We start from the raw sequence: 9697 nt of genomic DNA on the forward strand, positions 1-9697 counted from the left end.
AACAAAATGACTGCATTTGGACTTGGGACCCTTTCTGCAATTTTTGAAAGTTGGAGGACTATTTTGCAAAACTTTGGACAAAAAAAGGACTTAAAAAGGAAAACTCAGAAATTCGAAAATAATAAAAACTTAAAAGTGAAATTTAAACTAGGAAAAGGACTTATATGCAAATTTTGGAAATGTTGGGACTTTTAAAAATAAAAAATGATAAAATTGAATTAAAAAAAAAAAATGTAATTTGAAACAAACGTAAAGTGAAACGCCTAAAATTGACAAAACGGACTAAAATGAACCAATGGCCTAAATGAGGTACTTTAAAGTAACCTCTCTCTGCCGAAATTTCGTGTGAAATGACCAAAATGCCCCTGGGGCTAAAACGACTAAAAATGACTCAGATGCAACTTTAAAATGATTTTTAACAGAGAATTGAAACAAAAGTTTATTTAAACCAACTTGAAAGACTCAGAGACAATTTTTAAGATTTGAACAGAGTCTTGACACTTGAAAAGACTAAAATGCCCCCTAGGGGCAAAAACTGACTCAAAATGACTTCAAATGCAATTTTTGAAATGGATTTTGACATAGAATGAAACAGAGACTTATTCAAACTACTTGAAAGGACTCAAACAAAGTTTTAAAGATTGGAAGAGATTTTGACATAAGAAATGACTAAAATGCCCTTCTGTTGTGAATTTTGCAAACAATATTGAAATAAAATGCAGAGAAAGATGCAGTTGATCAGTGACAATTCAAATAACTTGAAATGCAAGAAAGGGAAAATTGATTGGTATTTTTAGGTCCAAAATTAGGGTATAACACCCTCTTCATCACAAACTTTCATTTCTTCATGGAATCATCAAAATTAAGCAACCAATAGGTTCCTTGTGGTGCTAATACAAGTGTTTAGCAAACAAAAATTCATCCTTCCCTCTCCTTAAAGCAAACCGCCTCTCTCATATTTTTTCTTTCTTTCTTTCCAATCTTTCATTTTTTCACTCCAATCCATTGGAAATCACTTGTAAGCAAGCTTTTAGAGATACCCATGATGGAGTAATCACTAGGCAAGCTTCAATCTTTTCCTCTCTTCCTTTCTTTATGGGGGCCAAACCACACTACTACCACTAATGTCTCTTTTGTTGAATTATTCATTTCAATGTTATAGGAATGCAAAATTGTGTTGTGAGTGATTATGGTAGTGACAAGTTGATGCACAAGGAGCTTATGAATTACATTCAAGGTGAGTTTACTAGTAAGTTGAGTTTTTGGAGAATGGGCTAGTAGTAGAAACTTGGAATTGAAGGAAATTAATATAGAAAAGTGATTTAGAAACTTTGATGAATTGTTGATGTGTTTTGAATGGTGAATGTTTAGATAAGTAATTACACTTGAATTTAGGACCTTGAGACGAAATTCGTATGATCTTCACTGGCTTGTGCATACTGCTGTGTAATCCATAATCAAGTAATTATTGGATTTTTGGATTCTACATTTAATTCCCTACGATTTGGTTATAAATTTCATGTGTTTTGGATTAGTGATGAACTCGGAAAGTGCGTTTGAAGTTGAGTAAATTCTGCTGGATTTTTGGTTACGGGTTTTGGGACAGAGCTCCACTAAAATGGTAATAACTTTCTCTCTGTAACTCCGAAACAGGTGGTTCTTGTTTCTATGGTTAGCTAACGAAATTGCCGTCGTTTTGGCACTGGTTTCACGAATTTTGGCTCAGTATTGAAGTCCGGAGACGATTTTGAAGTATGGTGACTGATGCAGGATTTGAGTTGAAGACATTGTTTTCATGTTAGTTTAAAGAATGGTTTTACGGCTTAGGGAAAGGTTTGAGTGCAGAAGCATGGAGCAGGGAAAGCTTGGAGAGATCTCAGAACTTTCATGGTGAGTTCCTTTAGTTAGAAAACTTCCCTTTGGGTTGTTAAATAATGCCTTTAGAATAATAGAATATAATTTGGTACATTAGAACATAATTTAGTGACATTATGATTTAAGGTTCACACCCTTGCTAGTGTACTCTAAAATAGTTTTTATGTTGATAAATATGCTTATGGTAATGTAGGAGTTAGAGGAAAATTATTATGATAAGTTTTACGTGAGTATGAATAAATATGCAATTTCGGCTAACATTCCGGAAAGTGAGAATTGTTGGATTTTATTACTTTATTTCGACTCTTAGCTAACATAAATTATACTTTTAAAGTGATATGATGGTTTGGTTTGGCTAAGACTCTAAATTCTCATTTTTATCGAATATGTAGCCGAAATTGTATTATGAATATCCTCTGATCATATGCTACCATAGTGTATATTTATTTGTGTAAAAGAATGTTTAGAGTAAATTAGGCATTGGAACAAATCATTCATGAGTAGATTTCCAATATATTGGAAAGAAAAGAATTCTAAGTATGGAAGTTCGACTTAATTAGTCGAATTTAATTTATCAGGATATGGAGAAAATTTTATAACCTTTTAGGAATGACATATGACAACGATATGCCTAGAACCTGAATAGAGACGAAATTACTACGTCTTTATTATTAGACTAAGAATGTTGTTATTATAAGAAATCAGTTAAGATAAGTTATTCCTCTCTAGCTCCCCGTCAGTAGTGGGGTTGAGGATTAACTTAGTTATCAGAGAATCAGTTCAGTTTATAATATTAAATAATTTATAAGTCGTGGCTTTTGCTAGCATCGCCAGTTAGGATACAAAAGGTTCCCGCCAGTTGGAACAGGCACTATCCGTAAGGATGACCTCACGATAATCAGAGGAGTCCGGTATCCCCGTCAGTTGGGTTCCCGCCAGTTGGAAATTATTACCGGTCAGAGTGGAATAAATTCCGGGGTTACTCCACCTGGGTTTATTCCGTAAAATCAATTCAGATAATATTGTTTGTTCAATGCTAACATTTCTAACATAATATGACAGACATTATGATTATAATTATGGTTATGATTTTAGTATTGGTAACAGAATTATATTAGTATTTCAGACAGCGATCGTAGTTATTCCCAAATCGCTGAGTTATGCAGATAAGAACAATATAAACCCGGAACGGGTTGAGCTTAGAGACAGATGGCAATCCTAGGTTCCCTGAGATTGCCTATAGCCTAGGATAGGTGGAACTCACTGAGACATCCCGTCTCACCCCAATCTCTTTTATTTTATTTCAGATCAGCAGGTTGTACGTGGCAAGGAGACAATACAGGAGGCTGAATGATATATTTTCACATGTTCGTGTCGTAATAGTTCAGATTATTTATTACGGTTCCAGACATGTATTCAGATAGCAAATGTACGATCCTGCAATGATGTATATATTTATTCAGTTGAAATTTTTATTATTGTAATTTTAATGTATCCAGTACTAAATTTAACGCACATTCTAAACATTCTAGATAAGTTTAATATGGGCGTTACAATTTGGTATCAGAGCAGGTCGATTCAGATTGTGCCTTGGGTCATTAAAATTCAATAAAATGTAGTGGGACAATTGGGTTTCGGATATTTATTCTAAATGTCGTATCTAGCTGAGCCTGATCAACTCAAACTAGTATATGACAGTTATAAAAAATGTCTGAGAGCTGAATAGGACCTAGGAGGAATGAAGCGCATGAAGAAGGAAAGTCAGGTTTTATAACGAATCTTGATAAGGAAGTATTTAATGCCAAAAGGTGGCTGGTGATTTGTGAAGAAGGAAATTCCTCAGGAATGGATAGAAAATGTTATGAGTAAAGCGGAGTACTTTGATATTATTAAACTGCACTTCGTATATGGATACAAGAGAAGTAAGAGGCTCAGGGACGATTGTAACCTTAAGTAGAGTCGCAATATAAGAAGTATGATGTAAGGTATGAAAAAAAATTGTCAGATGATTAATGGAATCTAAAAGCTCTCGATGGATGTAGAGTATGTAAGAAGTGAAGGACTTGAAATGCCGAAACGAGTTGGATTTCGATGCTTGAACTGTTAAGCGAACTAATTAAGGAATACGTAAATCATTTTGGAACAGACAAGGAAACCCCCTCGATGTGAGCAAAGAATGGACAACGTAAGTCAGATAAACTATGTTGGATTAGTCGCACCTCCCGAAATCTAAAGTGCTCGATTTATGAATCAGTAAAGTGAAGATGCTATGCAGCATAAGAGTCAAGAAGGATGAATAAATAGTAGTGGAAAGATCCTTACGGATTAGAGCACGATTTGGATGTATTTTTTATTAGCAAGGAATTGCAGAAAAGTTAAACTAATAAGAATTGTACGCTAAGGAAATTGAATAAGACCCCTTGCATATATCATGATATTAAGTTGTTCTTCGAACTAAGAAATACAAGTATAACAGAAAGTGGAAAGAGATCCCGGTAATGGTCAGAGACAAGATGTAACTTTTAATCGAAAAAAATGAAGACTGAATAAGAAGTTGCCAAAGTACAGTGAACTAATGGACGAATGATGTCAAGCTCTATCAAGAGGAAAAAATGTATTAACGCATGAATACAATAGGTTGATGTGATAAAGATTAATCAAGATTTTTGAATTTGAGAATTTATTTTAAGGTTCCGTTATATGGAAGGTTGTTGTTAGTGCGAAAGTGTTAAGAATGAAGTAAAGTATTAAGGAATCAAATATTTTCTTTTGATGATTTTTCTCACACGTAATTGTTCTAAAAACTAAAAGAATGAATTGGTCGATTAGAATGAATTTTGAGAATCGAAGTTATCTCAAGAGAGCTCGTAAGTATAATTATCAGCACGACACGAATGAAATAGAATGGAAATAAGCCGCGAATTGTCAAGTATGTTTTAGTTCATAAATAATATGAATGTGAGAATCATTCAAGTAACACTTTGCGAGAACAAGTATGTAGTGCATGTTTAAAGAAAAAATTCAGTATTTGAAAATGACTCATCAGTGATTATAAGTCGGTGCTCAAAATAGCAAGAAGTGTAGAGTTAGCCCCATGTTCATAACATGTATTAATGAGATGGAGAAATTTACAGTATGGTTGGAGCAGTACGTCTGAGCGAAGTGAACTAATAAATCAGAGTAGCGCAGCGAGATATTAATCAGCAAGAAGTAACATAATGTGCAAAAGTTTAAGACTTTGAATGAGATATTCATGGGAGATCTTAAGAGACGAATTAAACAATTTTCCAAACCTCATAATTCATAGATATTAAAAGTTCAAGTGGTAAGAGTATGATGAAGGTGTTCCTACCTTATTAAATATAAGAAATTGGAATCACCTATAGTATATAACCCGGTTAATCGACGCGGTGATTTCGAAGAATGACTTAGAAGCATCAGATTAGTTAAAAAGGAGTCATGTATGAGGCAACGAATATGAATGTTGTATCTTGAAGATTTTATTTTATTTTGGTTTGAAATACTATCATGGAATATCAGGTATATTAACATGTATCTGAGGGAACATATACTACTTAGAGTATGAATGCAAATGCTTGAATGCAATTTTAGTCGTGAAGTTCAGGAATCTAAACTCCATATTTTTTGAGGTAAAGAAAAGATTGATATCACACAAGTTAGAAAATTATGTGAGCTACGATATGGGACTACACATGTTCAGGTTATGAGTATGGAATTAAGAAAAAGATGATAAGACATTCCCTAGAGTAACAGTTATAACAATATTGTTCAAGAATGAAATTTATATTTTGAAAAGATGAGTTCAAGAGAAAATCCATGATTGTAGATTCTACTTATTCTGACTCGATCAAGGTGTATTTTGATTGATTTAGGAATGTTGAAAGTTTAGTATAGATGATGTAAAGTCGGATGACTATAGATATATGTCATATATTCAGCTATCAGTTTTACTACCTCTTGTATTGTGTACCCGCCAGTCAGTGCACCATTCTCATATAAGATTTATATATTTAATGTACTAGCCAGTTAGTACACTATGTATTTAAATCTGACTTATGGATTGTACTCGTCAGTTAGTACTTCCAACAGATGTTTGAGGTAGCACCATGTTGAGTTTATTCATATAAAATATAACAGATATCAGAAGAAACATTTTCCTATTTATTTGTTGATTAACGGAGAAAGTTGAAACAATTCTTACTCTCAATGAAATAAACTTGACGTCAGATATTGCTCAGAGTAGGGACGATCTTATATAGAGTATGATACGATTATCATTATAAGACCTCGTTATTTGGGGCATAGTTCAGAAATAAAATTTTATTGGGACCAGACATAGCATGAAAGATCACTCAAAGGTCATATCCGTCCAAGACAAGATAAAAGTTGACGAAGTCGATAAAAGTGTTATTCTAGTAGACATATGAGATTTTTCAAGAATTCAGTAAAGGTAAACAAGTAGGAGTAACCTAAGACAATTTATAAAGAGTATGTGGAACAAGGAATTTACTCGAAAGATATCAGATTCACATGTTCGTGTCGTAATAGTTCAGATTATTTATTACGGTTCCAGACATGTATTCAGATAGCAAATGTACGATCTTGCAATGATGTATATATTTATTCAGTTGAAATTTTTATTATTGTAATTTTAATGTATCCAGTACTAAATTTAACACACATTCTAAACATTCTAGATAAGTTTAGTATGGGCGTTACAAAAACACTTACAATCTATTTAAACAATTTTGAAAGATAATATAATAAAATTGATACACTATAAAGATCATTTTAAAAACAAAATTGTAGCAATTTACGCGAGGGGGTATTTCAGACTAATGTGCAGCTTTGTGTGGAAGATTGTGGTAATCACGAGGATGTGGATCATCTAATCCTGAAATATGATTTTTTTCCGGAAGAATTTGGTCATCAGTTTTGTATTGGATAGTCATTGACACGGTAAATGTGACGCGACTTTCGAATCATATATTTCAATTTGGATTTTTAGGAGGATTTTCAAATAATATACATTCTGCTTTGCATCTAATTTGGCTTTCACTCGTTTAGATTGTTTAGAAAGAAAAAAAAACACTCAAATTTTCCGGCATAAGAAGGAAACTTAGCAACATTTACTTAACAAAATTAAGATTTGGTCTTTTTGGTGATCGGAAGCACGATATGCTACTTTCGTCTTCGACTACCAATTTTTTTGTGGCTTAATCCCCTTATGTGTTTGGAAGCTGTTTCTTAGTTTGTTTTCATGTTTCTTTCGATTATGTGATTTATTTGGTATTGCGTTGTAATTGTTTTACCGACACTTCTTGTGCTCAAAGAACTTGGCTGTTTGATATTATTTCCTCAAATATCTTTAACAGTCCTTATATTATTTCCTCAAAAATCTAATAAAGCATATATTGGGAATTATATATAAGTTATTATAACCCAAAATTGTCCCATGTATTGTGAATGGCTTAGAATTTTTCTTGATTTTCTTATGGTACTGTGTACAATCCATGTTTTTTTTTTTTATTTTTCAATTTATTTTAAAGTTATAAGGATTTTTATATATTTTAAAGAATTAATATCACTGTTATTATTAATTATTTATTGATTACTATTTTTAGGGAAAATTATTTATTAATTAGTTGATGCACGTTTATATGTCCTTGTTGCCTGGTCAAAATTTGTTGCTATTTATTTGGTATTACCTAGTCAATCCTATTAACTTGCATTTATAGTTTTAATTTTCCACTTAAGTAGGAGCTTTCTTTTACGTGTCTGTATATATAAGGTACTGAGTGCGAGGGAGAACATACACATTGTAGTAATAGCTGCTTTCTCTCTTCTTTTCATTTGGTCTTTAATAACTAATACATATCAAATATTGAATTTTGCCGGGTTGGATTTATACCCCATCCAATCCAACCTTTTGGGTTGACGGCCCCTATAGAAGTATTTGTTGTCTTTATAGCACCCGGTCAACTTCAAAAAAGGTTGGATTTCATGGGGAATATACTCAACCGGCCAACGAATAGTCGGGTCAAAAGTCTGCGTTCAAACAAAAGAAAAGTATAAGATTAATTGATTTGATATTATGTTTCATGTTTAATGTTTTTTGACCATGCATCAAGTTTATGTTTTTCAATATATCTTGAAGAATTAATATTTAATTTGTATTTGTTTTGCAGGTGCTTTGCCCCATAAGTGCAGTCTTATGAGTTACTATCTTGTTCTCCCTTCGTTCGGTCTCTGGCACTGCAAACTTCAACAACTGCTGGTATAATAGTGTTACTCCTTTGCCAAATAAACATTTGCTACCTGCTTGTATAATAGTGTTATGTTCTATCTTCCTTTTCTTTTGTATATTTTATATAACAATTGTGTATTGTAGGCTTTGTTGAACCTTTCTGATTAGAGAATTTATCCAAGTTTTCTACCTTAACTAAACCCTAAGTCTTCTATCATAAATGTGATACAAACTCTTCTACCTTAAGCCCTATGATGTATTCGCTTTAGATTTTGTGTGAGCCCTTACAGTTTTGTTATTTATAAAAGGTGTTTCGATAGACAAGTGTTAGGGTTTATAAAATACTGTTAACCTTGATTTTCAAGTAATGTGAGTTTGTTTGCAAATGTAACTGATTCCTTCACAAAAAAATGTATTAATTAATTAATTAATCCTGTGGAATGTAATTAATTCCTTCTGTGATTATTTTGCCAAAGAAATAAATAAATTAATTACATTGAAGGAATTAAATTATATGAACATTTTTTTTGCCAACGATTCTTGTGCGCTTGAGTGGAGTCTTCCGCTTCTGTGATTATTTTGCAGAGATTGTTTTGGTTGTTTCCATTGTGTCGGGTTTCAGTTTTTTGTAGGTGTGGCTGCGGAATGTTGTAAGAGGTTGCTTTGGTTTAAGACACTTTATGAGGTAGTTTATCTCTTGTTTTTTGGGGCAGGTTCATGTCTTTTTAGTGCAGGGGTTGTTGCAGAAAAATAAGATATTATTTTAGAGCTTAGAAAGAAAGATGCTTCATTATCCAATGTGACATAGTCTTCAATAAATATGTTTTCAATCTGCTGCTGCTAGTCGAATCAGCTGCAGGCTTTGTGGACGATTTTAATATTGCAAATTTTGCTGCTGCACGCTTGATTCCAGTCCCGGACAACATCAGTCAGGAGGCACCTGCTGCGGGCACGACCAAATTAAAGTTAATAGCGGTGCAGGATGATGCTGGGGCTTGATTTCTAGGAATGATGCTGGAGCTGTCATTTATGCGGCCACTTTGAACAATGGCAACACTTGTTGGGGCTTGATGTCTAGGCTTGATTTCTGTCATTTATGCAGCCACTTTGAACAATGGCAACACTTGTTGGGGCTTGATGTCTAGGCTTGATTTCTAGTTGTTTTTTACCTTCGAAAGAAAAAAAGATAAAGTGAAGATATTTTAGGAAATATATCATAATTCAATATCACTTAGACATATGGTACTAAATGAAAAAGATAATATTTTTGGTTGACAACATATAAAATTAAATTTAGTGCTTGTGTTATATTTTATGTTTTTGGTTAACTTTGAGTAAAAGTTAAACCAGAGCCATCTCAACAAAAACACACCCCTCCCAAGTATGAATCAGAAGCAATCTCATCTATGATCAAATCTGATGGAATTAATGTTGTAATATAATATCCTAGAATAGAAGCAACTGCCTGCAAAATATTATAACTATACAATCATGCTAGTATGATGCTATGATGCTTACAATACCAGAATGCTAAGTTGTTTTATTTTTTCTCCA

At 33.0% G+C, this 9697-nt stretch overlaps 2 long non-coding RNA genes across 3 annotated transcripts; both read left to right on the forward strand.

The window, feature by feature from the left end:
* Positions 1 to 1225: 1225 nt before the first annotated feature.
* Positions 1226 to 3392, forward strand: LOC146917505 (uncharacterized). Its single transcript, XR_015015664.1, has 2 exons — positions 1226 to 1890; positions 3183 to 3392. It is a non-coding gene; the product is annotated as an uncharacterized LOC146917505 (long non-coding RNA).
* Positions 3393 to 7732: 4340 nt separating this feature from the next.
* On the forward strand, positions 7733 to 9451 carry LOC146917506 (uncharacterized). 2 transcript variants are annotated; one of them, XR_015015661.1, is made up of 3 exons: positions 7733 to 7965; positions 8085 to 8173; positions 8776 to 9451. It is a non-coding gene; the product is annotated as an uncharacterized LOC146917506 (long non-coding RNA). The 2 variants fall into 2 exon arrangements; XR_015015662.1 differs by having other exon boundaries at positions 8857 to 9451.
* Positions 9452 to 9697: the final 246 nt, after the last annotated feature.

This window comes from Medicago sativa, chromosome 6, assembly GCF_051527215.1.
Source record: "Medicago sativa cultivar Bolivia chromosome 6, Bolivia_mono, whole genome shotgun sequence".
Classification (NCBI taxonomy): Eukaryota; Viridiplantae; Streptophyta; class Magnoliopsida; order Fabales; family Fabaceae; genus Medicago; species Medicago sativa.